The sequence below is a fragment of the Poecilia reticulata genome, linkage group LG4 (genome assembly GCF_000633615.1).
Source record: "Poecilia reticulata strain Guanapo linkage group LG4, Guppy_female_1.0+MT, whole genome shotgun sequence".
Lineage (NCBI taxonomy): Eukaryota > Metazoa > Chordata > Actinopteri > Cyprinodontiformes > Poeciliidae > Poecilia > Poecilia reticulata.
The window spans coordinates 16,177,882-16,191,060 of record NC_024334.1 but is presented as its reverse complement, the minus strand read 5'-3'; the positions used below and the strand labels follow the sequence as shown (position 1 = coordinate 16,191,060).

The 13,179-nt window shown below is 39.0% G+C and overlaps 1 long non-coding RNA gene across 1 annotated transcript in view; it reads left to right on the top strand.

The window, feature by feature from the left end:
- Nucleotides 1–11,248, top strand: part of LOC103463966 (uncharacterized) — a 71,342-nt gene extending 60,094 nt beyond the window's left edge. Inside the window, exon 4 of the long non-coding RNA XR_533562.1 lies at nt 11,111–11,248. This is a non-coding gene — a long non-coding RNA (uncharacterized LOC103463966). The remainder of the gene's footprint in view (nt 1–11,110) is intronic.
- Nucleotides 11,249–13,179: the final 1,931 nt, after the last annotated feature.

Sequence of the window (13,179 nt, the reverse complement as noted above, 5' to 3'; positions counted from 1 at the left end):
TATATATATATATAATATACACACACACATACTGGCATATGCTGCCACCCCTGAAAAAATCCCTGCCACCGTCTTGCCACCCCATAAATATTTTTCTAGATTTCTAGATCCGCCCCTGCAAATAGCACATTTTCAGCAACAAAGCAATTCAAAGTGCAAATTCAAAGGAGGATTGACTTCCTTATTCTTGTACTTCAAAATAAGAGTCTCAACATAGACACAGGTTGTCAAAACACCAATAACTATCAGACATCACAGACAACATCACAGGCATTTTTGAACAAATTAGTCTAAAATGTTTGTATTTCGATACCACAGCAGAAAAGATGTTTGTCATAAATTGGATGCAACAACTGTAGAAAAACTAACCTGTAAATCCACCAAAGATTGGCGGGACACTCAGAAATAGAAAGTTCTGACCATATTCAAAGCCTGATCTTCTTTTTCTGCAAAACAGCAGAAACAGCAGTAACATCCAGTTGTTGATCACACGACTCGTGATGCAAAAAGTGTTTCCTAATTTCAATATGACAGAGAAAACACCTCATCCTAGTGCAGATGGTTGTTTCCATTGAGCACATTTATTTTCTTAATTCCAGATAGGACAAATATATGTTCAATAGAAACAAAGATACTGAAGTTATTTCAACCACAGATAAGGAATTAGGTTTCTGAATATTCTAGCCTCTTTTGTTATCTATTTGCTTAAACATAATAAGGTTCAATTTTGGTGGCAGTAAACTAATTTACCCCTCAGAATATTTAACAGGGTTTCCTGATTTACTCATATGACTGCAGGAACTACTGTTTTAGAAAAGAAGGGTGATGATGGCCAATAATGAGGGCATGTTTAACTAAAAGGATGATGTGAAATGAACACAATTCATCGTCTAACCTTATTTTAAAACAATGCTCATGTCTATCTTCATTTCTGTTTATTTTTTTGCGAGTAGTGGGATGATCTAAATCCTGCTGTTGTAAACTCGTGGATTTCCTGTCTTGTTTTTTTTTCTCTTCCAAACAGCGTGTTTATTTAGGCAGCGCCTGCGATGATGATCAGTCTTATCAGCAGAAAGGAGAGCAGTGGAGGAAACAGTCGGAGAATTAGCGGAGACGGATTCCTTCCCTATCATTAATAACAATCCTCCGTATTTTCTCCTTAGACTTTCAGATGTTTGCATAACATTTGTGTTTTTAATTGGCGAAGTTTGATTAAACCCAGCCCCTAGTGTTACACGGCATTAGGCTCTTGCCATATGTTTCGTCGCGAGCAGATACCCATTTCCATAATCACTCTTGCCTGTTTAAGGCGCCTGTCTGTTCGCCGCGCGGCTCTGATCGCATCTGCCTCAACTTAAAAAAAATAAAAAAAATAAAAAACAGTTCCCCCAGTTCATCGCTGTGACCTTTAATCTGCCACTTACAGAATGCTGCCATCTATCATGGTTGTCACTTTGAAATTCTAATCTCTTGTGAAAAGTCTTTACAAGTGCGGCTGGATTACTCTGCGATAATTAATCATATTCAAATGCATGAAAACAAATTTTGTTTACAAATTTACCATCACCTAAAATGAGGGAAACGAGGGGAGGGGTGCGCAGCCCCTGTGAGGGGCTAGGTGAGCTGTGCCATTTGCATAACATTCAGTTGAAACAAGCGAGCGGAGACTGATTTGTTTGGAGAGCCACTGAGAGGAACAGGGGGCATGTGTTGCTTGCGTTTTTCATTCAAATTACATTCGGATCGTAACATTTCCTGACACTTATGTTCCTCACAATGGGCCGTGTAAATATTAGAGCTAAACTCCCGTCAGTGGCTTTGCTCGTCGTGTGACTGGGCGGGTAGAAAAGAAACTCTGAAATGTTCCTCTGAAAGTTGGCAAACATAATCTCCTAAATAACAATTTAGGAGTCAGTTGTTTGGAGTTGGTTCAAACATAAGTTGTACTTTTCAAGCGAAGTGTAATTTTAAGGGTTGTGTAACGAGATCTTAAGCTGTTAACACAGAAGGATGCTTCTCGTCAAAGCGAGCTTAGCTATCAATGACAGTTGCTATCTGGATGTATTATTTTTAACCCCCACAATATGATGGTCCATCCATCCATTGATTTTCTATTGACACGTTGCATGTTATTGTTTAAATCTGGAAATTTTACGCATCTGCACAAAAATACTTCTTTTACTTGCCATTCATAGCTGCACTGTAGCAGCAGAACAATTACGTTAAGAAAACAAAACCTGGAGATGTCAGTATTATTCAGTCACTGCAGTGCGCCACAGCAGAGAGAAAAATAACACAGAAAAACCATTGGAGAACAACTTAAAACCATTCATATTCTGCCTTTTTCTCACTCTCTGTGGGCTACACTACACACAGACCTGTTGCCATAGAAACTGACAACAGGTCCACTAGTGTATCAGGATTCAACACCAAAAAATAAAAATAAAAATGAAAATAAATAAAGCACATCAGAATTTTCCAAATAAAGCACAGAACATTCAGTTGGTTTCGGTGTTATGTTTTCAGGTTTGTTGTTTATTTTGCGGTTATTAATAAGTGACCGTCTGAACACAGCTGTGGTTCAGTTGCTAATTTAAACAGCTCTACTGATGATCTGTGTGGGTTGCCTTTTTTTTTTTTTACTGAACCGATGCACACCGTATTCCGCAGTGCATCTACAAGTCAAGGTTGTCAAAGCCGCACACACACACACACACACACACACACACGCACACGCACACACAGAGGCATGATTGACAGCGCTAAGACCCTCCTCTTGGCTGTGATTGGTTGTTTCTAGATAGAACTGGAAGAAGGCAGAGGAGATTTTTTCACCAATTATCTGCCTCGCAGTATATTGTCAGAACCTAGCGACAGTTCTAACAAATATGCAAATATGGAGATTTTTTTTGTATAAAAGTTCAGTTACGTATTACAGCTTTAAGGGCAGTTAGACTACATTTAGCTGCAGATATATATTAGCAACATACATAGCTTGATTGTCTGACATTTTAAATATAATAACCTACCAAACGCTGTGTGCAAGCAGTCCTTTGTAACTGTCACATGGCACACACGACTGAAAAAAATGACAAACAAAGCAAGTTTTGGAATGGATACACCAAAGTGACATGGTAGTAATAGGATGACCTTCCTGTGGACTTTGCTGAAAAGCAGGGTCAATCCCAGGACACAACTGAGTTTTAAATAAGCGCTAGTGGTCATATAGGTGGCCAAAATCATGCCCGAATCTTTGTTGATGGCTACAAAAAGCACGCAGGCAAGGTGCAAAATTCCAAGGACGAGCTTTGACCTTGTGTTGATAACAGAAAAACTGCAATAAATTAGTAACCAACCTTTTTTTAGACTACTGAATCTGTTTGCATTATCTCTGCAACCTGGAAATAATAATAAATCATTAAAAGCTCATAATTAACATGAAATGATATCAATGAGTGGGTGTAATTGTCCAAGAAAATTCAATATAAAGCTTATTTATTTTCTCTGAGTTGCAACAGGGAGCTCTTGCAAAGGGGAGTCGCATTTAAAAAAGGAAAGAAAAAAAAAGAAAATCAAATTTTCCATACAACGGCAGAAGATTTATTATTTGTGCATGTAAAACAGCAGTGACAAAGTAGGCTGCCCTCCAAATGCAACAGGACTGATATCTTTGTTGGCTGTGTTCTGTGGATGCAACATAAGGGGATTTCTTTTAGCGGAAGCAAGTCCTGGCTGTGTTTTCTGTTTGAAAAAGACACATTCTTTCCAAAGAGGTAGAGGGAAAAAAAAAAACATTTCACTTTTCAATTACCCCCAGCTCCTTCACCTCTCCCACCCTCCCCAAGTCTAGTTTCCAAGGAGAGGAGGAAAAAAGAGAAAAGGGATGCTTTTGACTTGCGTTGCAGCCCCTCTCCCCCCCTCCCTCCTTCTGCCCCTATCATCGTGGCCTCCACTTTTATGCATGAAACAGAGGCAGATTGAAAGCATTCAGCGGCCATTCAGACAATGAAGAAAGGAGATCCTCAGAGCTTTATTAGATATGAAGATCTACAATAAAAATCAATTTCTGGCCTCTTTATGCAGTTTAAATGACAAAGCCTCAACCCATTCAGCCATTGTGCACAGGAAAGTAATTCTGCTGCACTGGCCGAGACAAGAGCGGCGTATACTTTTTGACCCGCGATTGCAGATTCTAATACGATACAGACCTATGGAGATAATAGGAGGCACTTAATATCATCTGTTGAGAAGAAAAAAAAAGTTATCTCATATCTTTTGCCAGATAGATTGATGGAGGATGAGGTTTAAACTGTTTCATGGGCAGAATACTAAACAGGGCGAGATGGACGGCTGATGGTTTTTGCTTCTCTAATGTGGGATTTTGGGAACACTGAGTGAAAAGAATCCGCACCCTTATACACAATTTATCACATTACAGATACAAACGTCAAGAGAATGAAGATTGTTCTACAAATAAGATGGAGAAAAGTGCGGAGTGCAGTTTTGTTTAATTAGTTGAATGACCTTTTCATTCTGATTTTATTGATAGAAGTGTTTTGGGGTAAGTTTCATTCAGCTTGTACTAGGGGTGGGCAACATGTACTTAGAATTTTCTCACTATATTTCATGATATTATTGTGATAACAATAAAAGCGACCATAAGAAACATTTGTCTCGTCTTTTTTTAGGTAACTGTACGGCTGTGACTGCATGATGCAGCATTTATAGCACCACAAACACAAATACCGCTCTTGGAAAAGCATGCCTATTTGAAATAAGCTTTTTCAGGATGCAACTTTCTTAAGTCAACATGACTTATATCACTAAACCGCGTGCAAAGACTTCATTTATTCACACTTTTGAATCTACAGATATTTATTGTTTCTATCGTGGGGAAAAAAAAGCCATTTGTACAAACTAAGTAGTACAAATGGCATTTTACTCAAGTTTTTTTCACATTCACTGAACTTTGTATCATGGTAAATGTTGCCAGAATATGGGGTATACCAGATGGAGATTGAAAATTATACCCAGTCATCTTTGCAAAATACCTCGGTCTTATCACAACAGTTGGAGAGCATCTCTAAACAACAGTTTTCAAGTCGTTTTACAAATTATTTTAGAACTACACTTCAGATTGGCCAATCTAACACAGAAAGATGCTTTGGGCTAAGGCTGCACATTAACAGTTGTTGTCCTGCTGTAAGGCGAACATAGTGTGGTGAAAACCAGCCCCTTGTTCTACGCCTCATTTCGTACAGAGGGTCTGGACTCTCAGCTGTTAAACGATTGCCTTCTTGAGGCGTAGACTGCTGAAGTTTGAAGTTTTACTTGAATGCTAACGTTTGTCCGTGACATATGCAACGCACCAGTTCAACACTATGATGCTTACCGGAAATTGCCTGAACCGAAATGCACCCAATTTCACAACACGTCTATATATTGAGGTTGTCAAAGTCAAGCTAGCATAACTGACCTACTTCCCTTCATTTTTTAATTAAAACATTTTACTGAAGTGTGAGATGTGATACCTTTAGACCTTATTTTCTAGTTGCATTGTTGACAATTAGTAGCAAAGCACTACGTCTCTTTGTCTTTTATATATCACACATCCATTTAAGATGTAACTCATCATGTTGACAATTTCACACTTAAACCAGTGGTAGTCATTGTCAGCAAGCAGTTTTTTTTTAAGGATTTTGCGCGCATCACGTCACATTTCAATGTGTCTATAGTTTCCAGGATTATTTAGCGCCGTCCATCTTCCCATGTCACAGATGGAAGGGTGTTTTCACTCTGATGTCCTGTTAGTTTTGTACCACACAGGATTTAGTATGTAGGCCATGATCTCCTTGCCTCGTCTGTCAGATTAGGTGGAGAACCGTGTCTTGGTAGGTTTGTAGTTGTGCTTTCATCTTTCTATTTTCAGATGACGGATTGAACAGAGCTCTGTGAGCTGGTCAAACCTTGGAATGTTGTTTTAAACCCTTGCTATGCTTTGAGCCGTCTCCATAGCTTCCTCATGACTTGTATGCTGTGTTCATTGGTCTTAGTGATGACATTTGTTCCCACATGTTCTGTAACAGACCTCTAAGGCCTTCACAGATAGCTTCTGCTTCAGTTAATCTCACTTTATGTCGGTCTATCACATAAAATCCACCCAAAATATGTTGAAGTTTTTGGTTGTCATGACAGCAAATGTGGAAAATAAATAGGTAGGTAGGAGTACTTTTACAAGGATTGGCTTGAGAGTGTGCGAATGAAATTTTCCAACATCAAATATTTCCCCTTCCATTATTGTCTCTCTCTGTCTAAAGTTGTGAAATCTTCCTCTGTTTGGATGATGAGTTGTCGTGTTCCACCCTCCTGCCTGTGATCTAAGCTCAGTTGTCTCACTGTTTCCGGAAAACTCCTGCAATCGATGACACGCGACAGAGCAAACTCAGCAAGATAAATGATCCATGTTGCCGTAATGAAAAGGTCTCTCTTTTCTTGTCGTCGTGCTTTCATTCTGCTCTGACGGAGGGTTCTGGGGGGTGGGGGGAAACGCGGATGAATTGGAAGTGCGCGCCGTACCTCCAAGGGCAGGGAGATAAATATTGTGCCACACTTCTCCTCCGCCGTGTCACGCCGAGTCTTCCTTACCAGGCAAAAAAAAGCAATTGTTTCACTGCGGGGGCCTCGACTGCAAGACATGTGCTCTTTCAAATTAAACCTTCAAGGTCCCAAAGTCATTTATTTGTGTCAAAGTGGACGCTGAGAGGAATTCTGAGAAACAACAATAAATTCACTGTGGATGTAAGAAATCACAATAAATTCTCAGCCTCTTAGCAGCGAGTGCTGTTTGCTCGTGGAGCAGAATAATATCCAGACGCAGCTCTCCATTCTTGGCCTTAACATGTGGAACTAATCTCCTCCAAAAGGACTACTATTTGGCGTCTTTGTTGTTTGTTTTTTTGTTTGTTTTTTTTCTTTAAGTTTAGCCTTCCCCAAGTGTCAGATACACTAACACGCATCCACAGGGGAGAAGCCATTGATTATGAGTAGCCTCCTCCAGCTTCTTTACCAAGAGGGGCCGAATGGATCCTGATTCACTGATAGCGCAGAAGCCTCCTTGAGTGCTTTGCAAAGTGTGGACCTTGAGAAGAACGGCTTTGCCAAAAATCCTCTTGTGGCGCCCTGAGAGCGCGGCGCAGTGCTCGGTGAAAACAAAGATGTTATAAGCTAGCTTAGCTATTATCGCCTCCTCGCACTACATCTCCCTAGACACCGCATTCAAATCAATCCCTATTTATTTGCTTTCTTATTTATTTATTAACACATTTTTCTCCCCCCTATTCCGCAGCAAAATAACGCTAAAAGGATTATATGTGGAATGACTGCAACAATTAGCAATGCTCTCGCTCGCCTGTTTAATTCAGTCAGACTGAGCGACATTTTTTTTTTTGAGTCCTTGCAGAACCATTAGCATACAGTAGTTTTAGGACAAAGGGACAAAAGACGGAACTGACAAGAGGGCAGAAAAGAAGGCGTCAGACTTTCTGGGTTAATGTGTGGGTGAAATAAACAAATGTCAGAAGTTAAAAGAATTCAATTTCAACAGGCGCATCAGAGACTATACTTACTGTATGTACAGTAATTGTTTTTGTATTTAACAGAGGCAGTATTAAGTGTTTTCCAGGCACATAGTACCAATTTATGGCACAATCAAGTGACGGTTAATTTCAGGTTTTGGCCAAATGCTACATATATCAAACATGACTTAAAAGAAACTTTGTAATGTAACACTGTGAAATTGAGCCTCTGTCCCTTTAAAAGCGTCTGTTCTTCCTGTAACTCTGCCTTCAGGAAGTCATCATAACATGGCTCTTCTACTAACCCTTTAGAAATATTTTTACCAGCGCTGCGCTTAGCAGCAGCTTCTATAATGAGCTCGGCTGATGCGCAGTGCCACCATATATTTGCTAATTGCTGCTGGCTAGTCTGAAGTATCTGAGAGGTCCAGGTAAAGAACAGTAGCTACGTTTCCATTCCATATAATTAAAGTAAAAAAAGCTTAATGAAGATATGACAATAAAAATCTATATATATATATATATATATATTACATTTTTAATAACGTTTTGGCCCTAGGATGAGGTCAATTTTTTCCGCCATATTGAAATTGGTTTATTGCACAAAACTGAGATGGAAACAGTTTTTTTGTATCACGAGTCACATGATCAACAACATTATGTTGCCACTGGCACAAACCACAGACAAGACGACAGGAAGTAGTAGGAAGATGATGGCACTGCATGTATTTTAATGACTTGAATGAACTTAGTCACACATGACTTTAATTGTGTTTCTTATTTAATGGAAACGCCGCATTTGCAAAATTGTGGGTTTTTGACATTAAAGGAATATTGACAGTTTTCACGCATTCCTAGCAGACAACCAGCTAATGAGATATATTTGCTAATTCATAATTTTACAGTACAAAACATAAATCTTTATTTGGGGATAGTTGTGTTTGCTCACTGGTCAGGGTCTGGACTCATGTGGTTGAGACTCGCAAGGATTTTCATATTAAGTAAACAAGCTGTAAGAATTTTGATCTTTACTGACTTTTTCTTTGTAGCACACTGCTATTCTTATGACCATACCTGAATACGCACCACAGTTGAATGATAAAACTGCAGATAACGCGACCCTGGGTTAAGATCTATGAAACATTGTTGCTTCGAATTGGTATGTGAGGATAGATCTCATCGTTCCTGCCATCTTGATTGGAAACGAGGTTAATTTGATTTCCTTAAGATCAACAAACCGCCCCCTTAAAGGAAAAAAAAAATAAGAGAAGAAAAACACTGAGGGAAAATTAATCATGGTGCGTCGCACGGATTTTTAGACACTTGTTTAAATGAACCAATGAATCCGGTTGTTATCGTGAACAAAGACCGTGATCCTGCTATCAGACTCTTCATTCATGTCTTCTCAATGCCTGAAAGACAAAGTGGGTAGCACAACAAATTCATTTTGAGCAGTGCTAAAACATGATCGGCATCTGTATAGGCGTGGGGTCTTTTTTGCCAACTTTAATTATATTCATGACACAGTGCACTGCATACAAATGACCTTGGTTCTTTTTCAGTGCATAAATCCTGAAACTTAAAGTGTTACTATTGCAGCCTTTAATTTTTAAAGCATAATGCATGTTATTGCATTACAGGTGTCAAACCAAACAGAGCTTTGCTGGGTTCAACAGAGAGGGTGACAAAAACATCCTGCTACCCATTACCTGATCATCAATAGTGTGAGTGTCTCTGTTAAAGGAGGAGTTTTAGCTGTTTGGTTGCTTTGGACCACACAGGTCAGAATATAATGACAGAATGCCAAAGTAGAACAACTTAGACAACGCTATCCAAAGAAGTTTATTAAAGTTGGCGGTTGATCTGGGAAGTGTTATGAGGGCATTTTTAAAGGGGCAGTAGTATGTAAAATCAACGTTTTTGAGCTTTACATCATAACATTATAATGTTATTCTCTCATCAAAAACAGCCAGTGTTGCCTTGAGTCTTTCATGAATGTTTGAGAAATCTTTTGTGCTTCCGTGGCAACCATTCAGCTGTACAAAACGCCAGGGTGGACCTAGCTTCGCCTTTAAGGACAAAGCTTCTCCTGCAGTTTCCAAGTCTCCAAGCTTCTGCCTCATTAATCAGCTCTGCCCCGTGACTCCACCCATCAACTCCTTCAGACTAGCCAGCAGCAATTAGCAAACACCTGGTGGACCTATGCATCTGCTGAGCTCATTATAGGAGCTACTTTTCAGTGCAATGCTGGTTCCTAAAAGGTTCATAGAGGAGCCATATGATGACTTGGTAGAGTTTCAGAAAGAGCAGGAGTTTTAAAGAGACAGAGACCCAATTTCAAGGCGTTAATTTTCTTTTACGCCATATTTGATACATACAGCATTTTATAACTGAGGGTAACATAGATGCTTGTTTGTGCTATAAAATGAGACTATATGGCTGGAAAAAGTATAATACTGTCCCTTTCTACAACTTGAAATTCATCATACAGTACAATTTAAAGAAGTCGCCAAACATAATATCCAAGCAAAATTACCCTAAGGTCAGATTGCAATCAGAAATAAAATCCCCCAATTTGAACAAAAAATTAACATGGGCACAATTTCAGTTTCTGCTAACCTTGGATTGAACTTTGGACAGATGAGACCTAGTAAGAACGTTTGGCAATACAACACATCATAGTGTTTAGAGCAAACCAAACACACAAGACCGCACTGCATGAAGGCTGATGATTTGGGTTTGGTTTTCCGCTGTAGGACCTGAAGCACATTTTACCCTAGAATGTGACACCAGCAAATCTACAGAATGATGGATGCAGAAAAGTATCAACATCAGGGTTTCCCCCAGAAAACTTGCTAAGCTAAACTTGCTAGTAAAGCATGGCGGGCCGCCAGGCCTATAATACACTGGGGGAAACCCTGAACATGTTTCAAAGATCAGTCAGATCTTTGAAACATGGCCATTGGCACCCATTACAGCAGTCTGGCAGAATATATACAGTGGGCACAAGACACAGAGTTTAAATAGGGTGAAGATTGTAAGCTCAATGAACAGGCGTCAAGCACAAACCAAACATAAGATGGGTTTTCCTATTAGTTTGTAAGCTGAAGTTATTAAGCCCTTTTTGGTAGGTCAAGGAAAAATTTCAGAAACTACATAAAACTGACATCATCAATAGGTTTTGCTCTGTTTGTATTTTGCTCTTCAGTTTCTGTTAATGTCTGCTTGTCTTAGTTTTTTTTTTTTAATCATTGATTTAGTTTTGCTCAAATGTGTTCACTTACTTTCATGTCTTCCATATTAACATTCCTTCAGTGTTGCTCAGAAATCGAGCCTCACACGTTTGGTTCTGATTCCTTTCAATTACTATTCTGTCACCATTCCTTTCAGATCATGGCTCTTTTTCGTTAAATTTGCCCTTCTTGCTTTTCATTTCATTCTGTTGTAAAGATCATGTTAGGTTTTTTTCTTTCCTTTGGAGTTTCTTTACCTCTGCTGCGTTAGTTAATAACTAACTTTGTGATTTTGTCCTTCAGGTGCGGTTTTCACTCCTCCTTTTATGACACTCGATAACACAAAAAACACACACAGACCTACCTGCGCTGGCCATCAACACCTTGTGGAGTAAATACAGAGTACAAGAAAAGAAATAAAGGTCAAGATCTCTGATAAAATGTGTGGGTACCCTGTCATGGTCCGTGAAACATCTAGAAAAATATCTGGAAAACCTGACTTGAGTATCTTCACATGCTGGAACAAATTGGTATCACCACTCCTGGAGTAGTAAATGAAGATAAGATTTTGACTTTTTTTCTAAGAGTAGTATGCGCTTTGTTGTGACCAAGCTAAATTAATGGCTGACTGAGCATCGTCCAAGAGTAAGTATTTGATATTTTAAGGTAGAAGATTATATAAAATTACACTCTCTGCTTTTTCTAAGGTTCTAAAGCATAATGGATAGAGTTTTTACCAGGTTCTAAAAGTATTTGGATCTAACCTCAAGTGTCTAAAACCACACATCACAGATTCCACATCATTAGGCATCGATGTAGCCAAAATTGAAATATTTGTAGATAACTCAAGTAAGCCTACATAAATTGGCAAAATACATAGAAATATAGAATCCAGCACAAGCCCAAACACTAATCATTGACCATAATGTCTGTAACAAACACACACACATCATCCCCTGGCCTCACCTCAGCATGTTCACTAGGGGACTGCTGTGGTTTTGTTTTTCACCATCATGAAACAAGCATTAAACATTACATTTTGTCAAATGAAATAATCATAATCAAAAAGAATAATCATCATTAAATGCACATGAAATATATTGGTCAATGTTGCAGTTATCAGTCAAAGGTAGTTCTAAAGGTGAGTTTTTAGCTCAGTATCTGCGTTTGCATTACAAATGTGTTCAAAACTTTGTCAATAAACTGCTAATATTAAAAACACAATTTTGCAATTGCTTTGTTTCAATTAAATAAGAAACACAACTACAATAACACATGAATAAGCTCATAAAAAAAACATGCTGCGCTGTGATTCTCCAACTACTTCTTGTTGTTGACTTCTTCATGTTTCGCACTACTAATTTATTGCGAAATAAACCCACTTCGATATGGCCAAAAACGACTCGTAGCTTTTAAGCATCAAACAAACTTTCATCAGGAAAAAGGTTTTAATAAAAAAAATGTAAAAAACAATAGCGAGAGAGAGAGAAATACATTAGTTATGCTAGCTTGACTTTGTCAACCTCAACATGTCAATGTGCTGTGAAATTCTATGTGATTCGGTTCCGTTACAAGAAAGGGGGAAAAAAGTGACCTACACACCAACGCTGACAGATCATCAGTAGCGCAGGTAGATCAGCTGTTCTAAATCAACTACCACAGCGATCACCTAGTAATAACGGCATTTATAATCTTAGAATAAACGTCCAGCCTGAAAACATACAACTGTAACGGACTAAATGTTATTTTCTTTGTGTGTGAAATGTTTGCGTGTTTTTTGGTGTTGGATCTTGATACATTAGTGGCGTTGTTGTCAGTTGCTATGGCAACGAGTCTGTGTGTAGCATAACCAACACAGAGAGGGATAAAAAAGAAGAATATGACTGGTTTTGAGTAGTTCTCCAAAAAGGTTTTCTATTTTTCACTATTTTTCCTTTTGCAGAGGCGCACTGCACTAAATTAATAATACCTACATCTCCAGGTTTCATTTTAATGGAATTAAATGGTGGATATAGATGGCAAATGAAAAATGTTCTTTTTTGCCCTCCATCGCTGTGCGCATGCGCAAATTTTCCGAATGTAAACAACAACCTGTGACGTGTCTATAGCTTTCTCCCTGACATCGCTGCTGTGTTCCTTGGCCTTCACGATGCTTCTCGTTTTTTATGTCCGCTCACAGACCTCTGACCCCTTCACAAAACATCTGGATTTATATGGAAATCAAATTACGCACGCATGGATCAGAGAAATCTCCACGGATTGCTCTGAGGAAGAAGCAGCCGGTTGCTGGTGGACGTCACCTGTGGTTCCACACACGCCGATGGTAATTTCTACTCTATTTACGGAGCATAGTTGCTGGTGTGGTGGGACCT